The sequence below is a fragment of the Ursus americanus genome, chromosome 2 (genome assembly GCF_024610735.1).
Source record: "Ursus americanus isolate L20-20 chromosome 2, mUrsAme1.1.p, whole genome shotgun sequence".
Taxonomy (NCBI): domain Eukaryota; kingdom Metazoa; phylum Chordata; class Mammalia; order Carnivora; family Ursidae; genus Ursus; species Ursus americanus.
In genome coordinates, this window is record NC_142128.1 from 65720657 (window position 1) to 65735816 (window position 15160).

Below are 15160 nucleotides of genomic sequence, written 5' to 3' on the forward strand. Positions count from 1 at the left end.
TGGGCCAGGGAGGTAGAGGGAAATGCCAAACGTCACAATGAACTGAAACCAGCATCCACGGTGGCAGGAGCGAGGGAGAGAACGAGGTGCTCCCCTGTGTCGTGCTGGCCATCATTAAAAGCACTGCCGCATTTGAGCTTACTTCTGAAAAGAAAACCATGCCTGGTGTTTTCCTTTTGAACTACGGTGGTAAGCCCATAGGTCCCACTTTACTCCCTCTTCCAATGGTATAGTCAAGTATGGGAAAGGCCACGACAGGAACAGGTAATTAACAGAAAAGGAATGTGTCCAGTTGGGCAAACACAAAGCCACAGCCAGCATCACCAGTCGTGGAAGGAAAACAATTTAGAACAAGACAGCATTTTCGCCATTGACACTAGCAAGGTTTGAAGAAATTAAACCCTGCTGGGGGCATGTGAGCCTCGTGGCCTCTGGGAGCAGGCCTTGCTGGGGAGGCACGAGGCTCCTCTATTATGGCTTTGTGACCTTGGGTGAGTTAGTTGTTCTCTGTGCTTCAGTTTCAACTTCTTTTTTTTTTTTTTTTAAGATTTTATTTATTTATGTGACAGAGAGACAGCCAGCGAGAGAGGGAACACAGCAGGGGAGAGGGAGAGGAAGAAGAAGAAGCAGGCTCCCAGCTGAGGAGCCCGATGCGGGACTTGATCCCGAAACGCCAGGATCACGCCCTGAGCCAAAGGCAGACGCCCAACGACTGCACTACCCAGGCGCCCCCTCAGTTTCAACTTCTGAAAGTAGAGATACAACAGACCTCTAAGGGATGAAGAATTTGAAGAAATAATTCATACAAAGTACTTAGTGTGGCCCTCACCTGATTGGTAGTAAGCCTTCAAGAAATGCTCAAGCAATGTTACGCTTCGGCACAATATTTCTACTTCCTGGAGCTAATCCTACATACAGAGAAGTCTTCCCCACCCCCTCACTTTTTAGAGTTTTTATTTAAATTTCAGTTAGTTAACATATAGTGCAATATTAGTTTCGGGTGTACAATATAGTGATTCCACGCTTCCGTACAACACCGATGCTCATCATAAGTGTCCTCCTTAATCTCCATCACCTACCTGTTCAACCCATCCCCCCACGCAACTCCCTTCTGGTAACCAGCAGTTTGTTCTCTATGGTTAAATATAGTTAAGTTATAGTGAGAAGTCTTTTTATTTATTTATTATTTATTTATTTATTTTATTTTTATTAAAGATTTTATTTATTTATTTGACAGAGAGACAGCCAGTGAGAGAGGGAACACAAGCAGGGGGAGTGGGAGAGGAAGAAGCAGGCTCCCAGTGGAGGAGCCTGATGCGGGGCTCGATCCCAGAACATGCCCTGAGCCGAAGGCAGAAGCTCAACGACTAAGCCACCCAGATACCCCAAGAAGTCTTTTTTTTTTTTAATATTTTACTTATTTATTTGACAGAGAGAGAGAGTGAGCAAGAGAGCACAAGCAAGGGGAGCTGCAGGGGAAGAGGGAGAAGCAGAGTCCCCACTGAGCAGGGAGCCCGACATGGGGCTCCATCCCAGGACCCTGGGATCATGACCTGAGCCAAAGGCAGACCCTTAACCGACTGGGCCACCAGGTGCCCCTGAAGTCTTTTTTTTTTTTTTAAGTAAACTCTACATGCAACATGGGGCTCGAACTCATGACCCTGAGATCAAGAGTCACACGCTCTACTGACTGAGCCAGCCAGGGGCCCCAAGAGAAGTCTTAAGTAGCAAGAAGTTGACTGTAACAATTTTTATGGTAACCAAAATGTAGAACCATCCAATATCCAACAATAGGGAATAGTTTGATAAGTGGAAGTACAGCCCCTTGATGGATTATACAACAATTAAAAATACTAACAATGAATTTATCATAACAGAAAATGTTTACTTATAAAGATTTAATAACAACTTGATTAAGATACAATTTACAAGTCATACAATTCACCTAAAGTGTACAATTCAATGATCTTTAGTATATTCATAGACTTGTACAGCCATCACCACAATCAATTTCAGAATATTTTCATCACCCTTAATGTACTTTTTTTTTATAAGAAAACTCTAAACCCAACATGGGGCTCAAACTCATGACCCCAAGACTGAGAGTTGCATATCTACTCACTGAGCCAGCCAGGTGCCCCATCCATAATTTAGTTTAAAAATGTTTTTATTTTTTTAAACTTACTTTTTTTTAATGGTACACAAAAGACACGGATTTGTTATTACTGTGTTACCCCAACTGTGCAAACAATACCACTAGAAAATACACAAAAATGTTAACAGTACTTCAATGATGGGATTCTCCAATTTTCTTTTCCTTATTCCTACTTTTCCACATTTTTAAAGATTTCTGTAAGCAGGGTGTGTTAATTTGCTAATGAGAGAGAATAAAGTTTAATATTTAAAAATGGTAATACTGTACTAGAATTTGACTGCAAGGGCCATAAAACTCTGGTAGGGGGGCTTAAGCAAATAAGAATTTATTTTTTTCTCATAAAAAGAAATTTGGAGCTTAAGACATATCACATTGTTAAAAGTAATCAGACATAATATGATTCTGATTCAAATAAATGAATTTTAGAAAAAAATATCAAATAAATCTGAAACCGCCTAGATACTCAGTGATATTAAATCTTGGGGCCACCTGGCTGGCTCAGAGGGTAGAGCATGTGACTCTGGATCTCAGGGTCGTGAGTTCAGGCCCCACACTGGATAAGAGATTACTTTGAAAAGAGAGAGAGAGAGAGATGTTTGATCTTACTGAGCAGCAGCAGCTATTCTGTGACCATGAGCTAAAAAGCATATGAGAAAGGCTGAGAGAATCCCAAAGTTGCTGGCCTGCTATCTTTGAACTGCTGCAATCAGTTCTGCAGCTCAGGCCAGCGCATTAACATTTAAGGCAGAACACACGGCCTAACCACATCCCTATCTGTAAGAACAGTAAGATCCCACCCGTAAGAACAGTAAGGGAGGCTGGGAGAGTGAGCATTTGGGCTTTAGCAGCCTCTGTATGAGACAGACAAGGGAGAAGAGGACTTGGTATAAGAAGAGGAGGAAGCAGGGGCACCTGGGTGGCTCAGTCGTTTAGCATCTGCCTTCTGCCCAGGGCATGATCCCAGGGTTCTGGGATTGAGCCCTTCATTGGGCTCCCTGTTCTGCTGGGAGCCTGCTTCTCCCTGTCCCACTCCTCCTGCTTGTGTTCCCTCTCTCGCTGGCTGTCTCTCTCTCTCTGTCAAATAAATAAAATCTTAAAAAAAAAAAAAGGAATAGGAGGAAGCAACCTACAGTGATGGTCACGTGTTCTTTAAAAAGGACACTTCTGTTCTTAATATAATGAAGCATTAAAAAACCCAAATGTGGGGCGCCTGGGTGGCACAGCGGTTAAGCGTCTGCCTTCGGCTCAGGGCATGATCCTGGCGTTATGAGATCGAGCCCCACATCAGGCTCCTCCGCTGGGAGCCTGCTTCTTCGTCTCCCACTCCCCCTGCTTGTGTTTCCTCTCTCGCTGGCTGTCTCTATCTCTGTCAAATAAATAAATAAAATCTTTAAAAAAACAAAAAACAAAACCCAAATGTCTCCTACAAAGACTGCTTCAGTACTTTCCACTTTTGCCAATTAATTTTTATAAATTGGAATCCTGGGATCAGTTGAAGAGACTGCACAAGGCACCTGGTTAGCTCCTTACCACTCAAGGTGTGGGTCCTCGACCAGCGGGGTTAGCATCTCAGGACCTACCCTCGCCTACTAAGCTGGAACATGCATTTTCACAGGATCCCAGGATTCCCACACATATTAAGGTTTAAAAAGCACGGCTGTGGTCCATCACTATTAGATGCTTATGTAGGAAGAGCCCTGGCTCAAGCCTCAGCCAGGCTGACCCTCTTAGGGTCAGGCCAGAGGACTAGTGGGGTAGGTCCATCCAGAGTCTATGAACTGTGGGGGCTGGTTCCCCCTTTGGGAGAAACTTGTCTGAAAGGAAGGAACTCAGGCATACAGGTTTGATTCCAGGAAATGTTTCATCATTCATTCATTCATTCATTCATTCATTCATTTCACCCCTCCTGCACACTCTCAGTAGAATGACAGATAAAATCAATATAAAGTATGATCCCTATTCTCAAGGAATACGCATTGTGATAGAGACAGAGGGGATGCCAATAGACACCACAATGAGACGGTAGGACAGGATGCCCTGGGAGCACATAAGAGGGCAGCTTCCACAGATGCTGGGAGCGCACGTGGATAGCTTCCTGGAGAAGTATCACCGAATCCAGCAGGAGGCAGTCACAAGAAGGGGGAGGAAAGTGGGTGAGGCTACAGGAACCAACTTCAGGTGAAGGGCGCAGTGTTTATGGAGAAGAGTATGTGAGAGACAGCAGGCAAGTTTGGGGAACCACAAGGAAAAGGAAGGGCAGGTGGTGAGAAATGGGGCCAGAAGGAAGGCAGGATTCAGATCATGGTCTTAGGGACTAGATTAAGGAGTCTGAATTTGACTTGGAGGCGAAAGCACGAGAAGAGGAACACCTCTAAGAACTAACATTCTCCGGGCACCTGGGTGGCTCAGTCGGTTGGGTATCTGTCTGCCTTTGGCTCAGGTCATGGTCCTAGGGTCTCCGGATCGAGTCCCGCATCCGGCTCCATGCTCAGCAGGGAGCCTACTTCTCCCTCTCCCTCTGCCTGCCTCTCTCTGTGTGTCAAATAAATAGGTAAAATCTTAAAAAAAAAAAAAAGAGCGCGAGAAAGAACTAACACTCCCTGCCTCCCTAATTGTTTTCTATGTTGTTCCCACGGCTTCCCCGGCTTCTCTAGAGAGCTAGGGAGAGTGCTTCTTAAAGAGACGTCAAACCAAAGGAGCCATTTGTCAAAAGCCCCAGGGATGTGGGGAGGGCACCGCAGTTCTCGGTGTGGCGGGCCCTGGCAGCAGCAGGAGCAGGTAGCCCAGCATTTGCGAGAGGCAGCTCATGGTGACACGCACTCCACCGTGGGTGCCCGTGGCCAGGGCAGCAAATGTAGCAATGCGGTGGGAGCAAGGGCGGCAGAGAAGACATCCATCCAGAGAGCAGCCGCGGGACACCTCCATGAGCCACCTGGGGAGGAAAGGAGTGGCCACGGTTGCCCAGAGCAAATAGGGTGGGGGATGAAAGGTAACCGTTAAAACCCCTAAAAAGGCACTTGCCCTGTTTTGTGAATATTGGTGATGTGACCCAAGTATTTCATGACCCTCTCTTCAAGGCTCACCTTCCCCTGGTCATGGGGGGAATGTGTGTTTGGGGAGTGGAGCTGACTGTCCTCCCAAGACCAGTGTCCTCAGTAGGAAAGTGCCATCCCCAAGCTGACCTCAGCAGAGGGCTGGAGCAGAGAAGGCCACTTCCACCACTGCCCTGTGCCCAAAGTCTTCACAATACTCTAACACGAGCTATGTACCAGGCTTTTCTGAAATTCCAGACGTAACGAGGAAGCTAAAATGTGGGCAGGAAAGAACTGAGCCCATATGGGTGCTCTGCCCAACAGAGTAACAGAGTCACCTACCCGCCCCCACCCCGCCTCCAGCACCGCGTGGATCCGGCAGAAGCCACGACACTGAGATTTTCTTACCTCGGGCCAAATCACATTCCCAGGCAGGGCTCCCTCTCCCACTAGTCTCAGTAATAGAAAGGGAATCTGTCGAGAGATTTATTCTCCTCTCGTGGAGAGCAAACTCCCAGCCATCAGGATGTTGTATTTTTCCAGTCCTAACTACTCGTCTGCTTTCCCCTACAAATCCTGGAGCTCCTTGGGTTGGGGCCTGTCTCTTAATTGTCTCTGGATCTCTTCTCAAAGTGCCAGCTTCACTCCATGCAGAAAGAGTCCACTTCCTTTTTAAGCCAATTCCAACCCAAATAGACATGTGAAACCACAAAACCAGTACCCCAGATTTTGCCTCCTTTTCATCCCTGTGAGAAGTTCCTAAAATGAGCAAGCCGCTGCTGTAAGGCATTCCCAATCTACCTCATTATGCAGTGTTTACCCTTGTAACAGGCTGTCGTTCCCAGAGCAGCACAGCGCTCCTTCCTGCAAATGTCACCGCTTACCTCCGGGGAAGACCTGCCGCCCAGACAGGGGGCTCCCCCCTCCCCCAGCCATTGCCAAACAGTTCCGTGGAGGAGTGCTGGCTGGCGAAGCAGAATTCAGCTAATTGCATGTCACAGAGGGGCGCTGGCCTTCATGGGCTTGCGTTCCACATATGAGGCGAGGAGGCCCATCCCATCACATGCGTGCTGTTAAAATCTCTACCCAGCCAACATCCAGGCTGGCAGATGGAAGAAATTCTTAAAGGCTCTATTTCTGGTTTTCAACATTCAAAGAAACACTGTGCTACCACCTCTTAAAAATAATTGGTGAAGTACCAAGTTATTTTCATTGCCACAGTCATAAATAGGGAAGTGCTAGACCACATTATTCATATCTATAGTAGCTGAGGATATTTCTTCATGCAAGGAAAAGCATTATTGACGTTGGGGAGGTTGCCTTTTCTTGCCTCCCCCCCCTTCCTTCTCTCCCCAAGCCCCACCCCCACCCCTCCAAGAAAAGTCTTGTTGATTAGCGTAATGTGAAGGGGCTGATGTGTGGAGTAAAATTTAACTTTACTCTTTTCTGAAATAAGAAATGATCTCAAGACTGAAATGAGAACGTGCCTAGTCAGCGTAGCATGTGCTTGGGGGGGAAGACCCCCCCACGGACACCTGCGTGGCAGAACACGAGACGGAAGCCAATTAGCTTGTGTGAAGCCCCCTTTTAACAAGCTTGCTCAAGAAGGAATGAACCTGTTAAGAGGGTACAGAACACCAGCACCGCTGTCACCCAGGGCTCCCATGCCCCATGGGTAGGCAGCCTGTTCCCATGTCCTTCCAGTGCCTTCTGGCAAAGCAGGTGAGCACAGAGCAGGGGCAGATCCTCGAGGGGCAGCAGCGAGGAGGACAGATGCGCGCTCGTCAGCGTGGTTACCCGAGCTCCCCCTCAGCTTTAGAGGACCACCTTTGCTGCAAAATAATGGCTCCTGCGAATGTTCTCGTGCGTGTTGGGGTGGGGGTGGGGGGTGTAACCTCAAGAATCAATCTCCGGAGAACCAGAGGGGGTTATTCTAGAAACATTCAGACATGAATGAGGGCAGCTCTCCTCATTTCCTGGCAATAAGAACGGTATGACAGCTACAATTTCCTAGAGAGGCATTGTTAAATTCCTCTTTGGAGTTCAGGGATTCACTAAACGTATGCGAAGGGGACAGGGTGAGTTCGTCTTTTTTTTTTTCTTTCTTTCTTTTTTGGCCCTTAGGAGGGGAATAGGTTATTAATGTCCATCACTGTCCTGATTCGACGGCACCTCTTTCCCCTTTCATGAGACTGATGTTGGGCAACCCCTCCAAGGGGCCAACCAGGGGAAGGGCGGGTTCCCAACCCGTATGAACAAGGATAGCTCTGCTGCGGTGAAGACCACGTCTTTCCTACATACCCTACTGGGGAGTCGGAATCTGGTCTAAGAGGAGCAACGTGGGGCGCCTGGATGGCTCAGTGGGTCAAGCGTCTGTCTTCAGCTCAGGTCATGATCTCGGGGTCGTGGGATTGAGCCCCAGGTAGGGCTCCCTCCTTAGTGGGGAGCCTGCTTCTCCCTCCGCTGCTCCCTCTGCTTGTGCTCTCTCTCTTTCTCTCTCACTCTCAAATAAATAAATAAAATCTGAAATGAAGAAGAAGCTGAAGGAGGAGGAGGACGATATGGAGGAAAAGTGCCCCGAGTAGGGACTGAGAGGATCCAGGTTCCCATCCCAACTGGGCCCCCTGCTGCTTATAGGAATGTAGGGCTTTCCGGGGGTCTCAGTTTCATCCATAAACTGAGCCCCAGAATTCTGTGTCAGAAACTAAGCCATGAGGCTTCTCGAAGATATTGTGCTAAGTGAAGTGAGCCTGTCACAAAAGGACACACGCTGGAGGACTTCCCTTCCACGAGGTACCTAGAAGAGTCCGATTCCTAGAGACAGGAAGTAGAATGGTGGTTGCCAAGGGGGCGTGGAGGGTTGTTGAATAGGCCCAGAGTTTCCATTTTGGAGGACGAAAGACATTCTGGAGATGGACGGCAGTGATGGTTGCACAGCAGTGTGGGAGTGCTGCGTCACGACCTGAACCCTGAAAAATGGTTAAAATGGTAAATTTTGTGTGTATTTTACTACAATTAAACAAAAAGAAAGAAAGAAGAAGCCAAGCAATTATCCACACCATTTGATCGCAGTATCAGGGGTCTTGAACTCACACACCCACAAGGGCCAAGAAAGGCCCCTTAAGGGAAGTGTGAGCCCAGTGACCTGCAGTGCGCACATTACGCCAGAGGGGGCAGCGGCTCCCCAGCCTGACCAAGGTGTGGCGCCTGCGCACGTGTAGCAATATGGTAGATGTTTCCAGAAAAGCAAAAATTCTGGATATTTAGGTAAAATCTCTGAATTCTTCAAATTGGCAACTCATTCAAAATTTGTTTAAAAAAAAAAACCAAAAACAATCAAACTGTGGGCCAAAGTAGATCTAGCGTTTACATCCTACTTGCAGCCCTCCAGTGTTCTCCCTCTGTGTAAATGCCACTCTATTACCGGCTGTCCTTTTCTTCTTTCTTTGCCAGCATCCCACTCCAGATGAGCCGCATCTGGATAAGACCCTCGACTTTCCACATTGTGCCCATGGGAACCCGACCAGAACATTCCAAAACAGGAAGGGTCCACTCAGGTACTGTAACTGCTGTAACAGGTGGATATGCGGGCATCAATCTTGGAGTGGTTCTAGCAGAGCCCATCTGAGATTTGAGGTACTCATGTGCATTTTCTAGCCCCAAAGTCCTTTTCACCCTCCAAATTCCACTAATGCTTACCATTATTTTGTTTGGTTTTAATGGAGACCTAGTGAAAATAACAGCCCCCTCTCATTTGATGCCTTCTATCTCTTGATTTTTGTTTCCACACCAATCTACTTCCCCCACTGTATCTGGTGTCCGTTCCTGGAACCATATCCAGGGGTCAGACAGGATCGTGCATCCTTCTTGATTTTTGACAAGTGTGGAAAGTGAAAGTGTATCCCAGGATGTGAGATCCCGGGGTCAAAGGATTTTTCTTTATCAGAATAGTAGCGGCCATGCGGATTCTAGAGGTCTCCTGTATTTCACTTATAACTCCAATACTGCAGCTTGGCAAGAGAACACAGACAGCTTTCTGCATTTGCTCGCAGCTTTGTTTAAAGGTGGGACGCTGCTTGCAAAAGTAGGCCATTTGGAGAGGTGTAGAGAACACATCACTAATCATCTGCCAGTCTACTTCTTGCTTCTACCAAATCTGCTAGCAAAAGAAGAAAATTGGGCATTTCCTTAGGCTAGGCTTTCGACAATTAATTCTCAGTGACAGCACATATGTCTCCTGCTTGTGAGAAGCCATCAAAAGGTTCTTTTTGATGTGATATGCTCTCTCAAAGTGGGGGAGCAGTAGTGCTTAGATGAATAGATCTGCAGTCTCAGCAAAACCGGCTGCCGAAGGAAGTCTGTGGCCCCATATTCAATGAGTCTTTCTGCCTGTCCTCTCTTGAGCTCCAGAGTGGCCCTAAGCCCAGTGATACCTCACTTAGCTGGCAACTTTTTCCAGATAACTATAGTTGGCCTCTTTGAAAGCAGTGGCGATTTTCCTCCTGTGAGTCATTCTGCTGATATTTACAGAAAGCCTGTTATGTGCCAAGCTTTGTGCCAGGGACTGAGATCTAATGACCCAGAAGCTCCCGATCCAGTGGGGAAAGCAAAGACACAGACAGAGGTTACACCTTGTCCGGAGTATGTCAGTGGGTGCTGTTCTGGGGCTCGGCCCGGATTTCCTTCCCTAGCCCAGTGCACCCAGCCCTGCTGTGTGGGTAGGTTGCTAAAAGCTCATGGAGGACCCCTCTCTCTGAGACTTGTCTTCAGCTGCTTAGGGCCACTTCTCCTGCTTAGTTTATACCCACCCCGGGCAGCCCACAGCCAATGACTCACTGATACGGAAAAACAAAAGAGCAGCCCCTTGGCATTAATGCAGGCAGAGGACAATTCTACCGTTTTACTTATGATCCAGACGACCCTGCCTGCCCACCCATCTACCACGAATCTGGCCAGGGCTACAGTGTGCCTGGGACCAAAGCTCCGTGTGGCTCTTTCCCTTTGTCCTGCTTCAGAGCCTTACAGGTCTTTCAGAAGAACATTTCTTTTTTATTTTTAGAGGGAGGAGGGGCAGAGAGAGAGGTAGAGAGAATCTTTATTTTCTTAAGATTGTATTTATTTATTTGAGAGAGAGAGAGAGAGAAAGCAGGTGGTGGGGGGAGGAGCGGAGGGAGAGGGACAAGTAGACTTCGGCGCTGAGCCTGGAGCCAACACAGGGCTCAATCCCACGACCCTGAGATCACAACCTGAGCCGAAATCAAGGGTTGGCCCCTCAACTAACTGAGCCACCCAGGCGCCCCCTGAAGAACACTTCTTTTTTTTTTTTTTTAAAGATTTTATTTATTTATTTAACAGAGATAGAGACAGCCAGTGAGAGAGGGAACACAAGCAGGGGAGTGGGAGAGGAAGAAGCAGGCTCATAGCAGAGGAGCCGGATGTGGGGCTCGAACCCAGAACGCCGGGATCACGCCCTGAGCCGAAGGCAGACGCTTAACCGCTATGCCACCCAGGCGCCCCCGCTGAAGAACACTTCTTAACAAGTCATAGACCCCAAGTCCCTCCTCAGGCTCTGTGCCCGGGGAGCCCAGCCTGTGACAGGGTTATGGGGATAATACTTGGTGGAAATCTTCCTGAAATATTATACCCTTCTTTGCCTTTTGAAGCCAAGAACCTTAATAAATATACTTTTGTGTATTTGGAATGCCGTTCCTTTTGTTTCCTCCTCAGTCGAACGAGGGCCTCCCTGCCACCTCTTACGTGCCTTTGACTTCATAACCGTGAGCATCACTTTGGGGACGGGTGGAAAGAGAGACAGACCTGGGCTCAAATTCTGACCCTGCACCTGCCAGCCAGGGGGCCATGAGGCTATGTGGCTGGACTGCCGTCCTCCCTCTGCCAAGTGGGGAACTGATGGTCGCGCGGGGTTGCTGTGAGGGCTCCCTGAAGCCGTCTATACCGGAGCACCTGGCGCGGCATCTAGCAATAAGCCATAACTGTTATTACTCATATTTTACTGTGTGTTCGATAGCACTGCCCACAGACGCCTGTAAGACAGCTTGCCCTGCACTCAATGGCCCCAGACTGCTGTGCTTTCTGAGCTGTTGGTTTTGTTTTGTTTTTTTTCCTCTGCTTTCAGACTATCACTATCTCCAGCAGTTCTTCCCCTCATGTGAACCTTCTGGCTGTAAACTTCTGGAGGCTGGAAGGTTGTGGAAGGTCCTCGAGAAGATGTGGCTACTAGTTGATGGGTGAGCTGGACCCGGGTACTCAGAGGCTCCTCACCCCTTCCCCTGTCCTCAGAATGTGGGTTCCCCTTGCCTTTTCCACTCCCAGAGGCTGCTCCAAGGATGTAGCCCTGAGATGGTGATGTGGTGTTGAGAAAAGCTGGCCAGTATGCTTGCCTGATCCCAGTTACAGCCTCTCTCTGTAACTTTCAGATGTGGGGGCCGGCTGCGGGGATCTGTTGATCTTGCCGCTGCCCGAGACAAGCCTCCCGAGTAAGTTCCCTTTACTTGTTAAAACTGTCATCGCCCAACTTGGAGTGGCCTGCCTCTTCCTTGGTCTCTCTCTGCCCTCTGAAGTATGGGGTGGGGGTGGGGTAGGTGGGGGTAGGGGGTGCAGTTTCAGATTTCACCAGAGTAGCCCCCTAGGAGCTTACAAACCAACATGGAGAAACCCTCTCACTGGACTTAGTAGAATTGATTGGGGTTTTATTATTTATTTATTTATTTATTTATTTGACAGAGAGAGAGAGACAGCGAGAGAGGGAACACAAGCAGGGGGAGTGGGAGAGGGAGAAGCAGGCTTCCTGCTGAGCAGGGAGCCCGATGCAGAGCTCCATCCTAGGACCCTTGGATCACGACCTGAGCCAAAGGCAGGCACTTAACGACTGAGCCACCCAGGCACCCCTATCATTATTATTATTATTATTATTATTATTATTATATCTCTTAGCGTAGTCGGACTCACCACCCGGTAGAGGGGGAATGTGTAGCTTTCAACTAGATTGTGAACTCTGAGCACCCAGGCCGTGGCTGGATCCTCAACGAGTCTCCAGTGCCTAGCTGGTGCTGACAGAGAGTACGGATCCGGGAAATGGTAGTGGGAACACAATTCTAATAAAGACTGGAAAGAAAATGTAGGTCAAGAGGCTCAAAACGAGGGCCGGAACCTCTGTCGCAGAAATCAAGCCCATGTGTTTCTGACCTGGATAGTTGAGGTTTCTGGGTAAATTATTTTGAGGTTAAAATAGCTGTTAATATGGGGCACCTGGGTGGCTCAGTCGTTAAGCGTCTGCCTTCGGCCCAGGGCCTGATCCCGGGGTCCTGGGATTGAGCCCCGCATTGGACTCCTCCTCTGGGAGCCTGCTTCTTCCTCTCCCACTCCCCCTACTTGTGTTCCCTCTCTCGCTGGCTCTCTCTCTCTCTGTCAAATAAATAAATAAATAAATAAATAAATAAATAAATAAATAAATATCTTTATTAAAAAAATAGCTGTTAATATACATGGGGACCCTGAAAGGGGAGAGAGGAAGGTGAACTTTATCCTTCAATTAATGTGAATATGAGGGCTAAAATTCAGAAAGTTAAAATTCTGCTTTTCTTTTCCACCACCCCTAAGATGGGCAGTGTCTTCCAAACAGTAGAGAAACCCTGGGGAAAAGCCCCCTTGGGCTTCTGACTCCTCCAGCTCCCAATTGCGTTCCTGTCATTCTCCTTGGATGTCTTTCTCCTGTGTTACCCAAAATGCCCCAGATCCTTCCAGCCTGTTCGGGGGGCCAAGTCGTTCCTTGCTCTTGCAGCGTCGGAGAGAAGCCGGATGAGAGAGGTAGGCTGCTGAATTCGCGGTCTCTCCATCCCGGCCAACATGCAGGGGGCGGGGCGGGGGAGTCGGTTTTCCTCCCATCAAATTCCACAGAGTGCTCCTGGGTGCATTTTGTTCGCACAACTGTTGAACTGGTTAAGCAACTGCCTGACCCTGCGATTGCTGGCGGGGAGAGCCCGGGGCTTGGTCTTATCTAACAGGAGCCTACAATGCAGGAGTCTTGGCTGCCATTAGGCCTGGTAAGGGAGTATTTTTCTTCTTTCTCTTAAAGGCCTGGCAGCTTCTGGGCAAATCTGATCTGGCCACGCGAGTGGAGATGGCACATCTCCCCGGAGTCCTTCACGATGCGGGTTTGGACTGGAGGCTCAGAATCCTTACCACACGGAGTCCCCTGATCCAGTGGTCCTCAGCCTGGCTGCCCATTAGAATCACTTGGGGACTTTTTTTTTCTTTTAATTTGAGGGGGGGGAGTGGGGAGGAGCAGAGGGAGAGGGACAAGCAGACTCCACACCAAGTGCAGAGCTCAGTCCCAGGAACTCCAGATTGTGACCTGAGCCCAAACCAAGAGTCGGACGCTCAACTGACTGAGCCACCCAGGTGCCCCACTTGGGGACCTTTTAAGTGCTCTCTGACCCCGGGCTGTACCGCAGACCAATTACACCAGATTCCCTGGGGGAGGGACACAGGCACAGGTGCCGCCAAGGGTGGAAATGAGTTGCCTTAGGTGAAGGCCACCGTGGGGAAGGTTAAAACACTTCAAATGATCAAGCTCAGGGAAGAGGAGGGGGTGTGGCTTTAGGGTTGGTCTTCACTGGAGAACAGGCCAAGTAGGAGAGGCCCCAGGGACTTATGGTAGAAGACGGAGAGGCTTCTGTGCGGCGTCGGACTCGGGCGGCTCAGGTTTTGGTGCGACTGCCTCCTACCTCTGATCTTGGGAAACTCACTCTGGGCTTTCTGTTTTCTCATCTAAAAAGCGGAAGCTGAAATAATCCCCCCCACATGGGTTTGGTGCGGTAGATAATATATGAAAAATCTCTGTACATCGCAGGTATTCAAAAGGCAGCGTTTCTTCTTAATACAGGCCGTGTTTCTCTGCCCCAGTTGAGACCCCTTTGGTGGGTTGTCTTCTCTACACTTGTAAGCCTTTCCCCATTTAAGTTGGACAAGAGGATTAGAAGAAAGTTAAACTATTAAAGCTGCTTCTCTACATGACTTCTTTTTTGCTCGTTGCTTTTTTACAATTGTTTTCCCATCTTTTCGTGTGTTCATCAGCAATTATGTTTTCACAGCATACCTTGCACGTGTAAATACAAATGCTTACTTTTCACGGTTCACATTTAAATGACGGAAAAATAAACACATGTGGAGGCTGGAGAAACTGGTAGAACTTTCCTTGCTGTCCTGGTCCTGGTTCTACCGCTTTTAGTCAATCACATACCTACCAACGATGATGTCTTCATTGGATTCCACTCAAAGGTGTGCCGTTGACAAAAAGGCCCCATGCTGAGTTTGCTGTGAAACTTTTAACCAAAGTTAAACCTTGGGTGTCTTTTTGTTTGTTTGTTTGTTTGTTTGTCTAAGGATTGGGTTTCAACAGTTGAGAAGTGTACTTTCTCATCTTGAAATGCTATATGGAATGACACAGCTGTAACTTCCTTAAACGTATTCACAGGCCCATGAAGTTTCCAGAACATACTTTGGTATAAATTAAGGTGCTAGAAGTAAGCGTGGTCTGTGGTCACACAAGAAGTTGGTACTCCCCCAAACTTAGTGGCATAGGTAACATTAGTAAAAGCATATTGTGCGCCTGGAGCCGTGCTAAGTGTTTTTACAGGCATTATTTCATTTACTTCTCTCAGCAGCGCTGTGAAATAGGTACCAATAATCCTGATGAAGAAAAATAAGACCCAGAAAGACCCAGATCTTTATTCAAGATCAAGTGGAGAACTCGGATAGAAACCCGTATCTACATGATGCTGACAGCTTTGCTCTCAAAACAAAAACAAAAACAAAAAAAGGGTGACTGGGTGGCTCAGTTGGTTGATAAACTCCTGATTCCAGCTCAGGTCATGACCTCGGGGTCCTGGGATTGAGCCCTGCAACGGGCTTTGAGCTCAGTGGGGAGTCTGCCTAAGATGCTCCGTCTGCC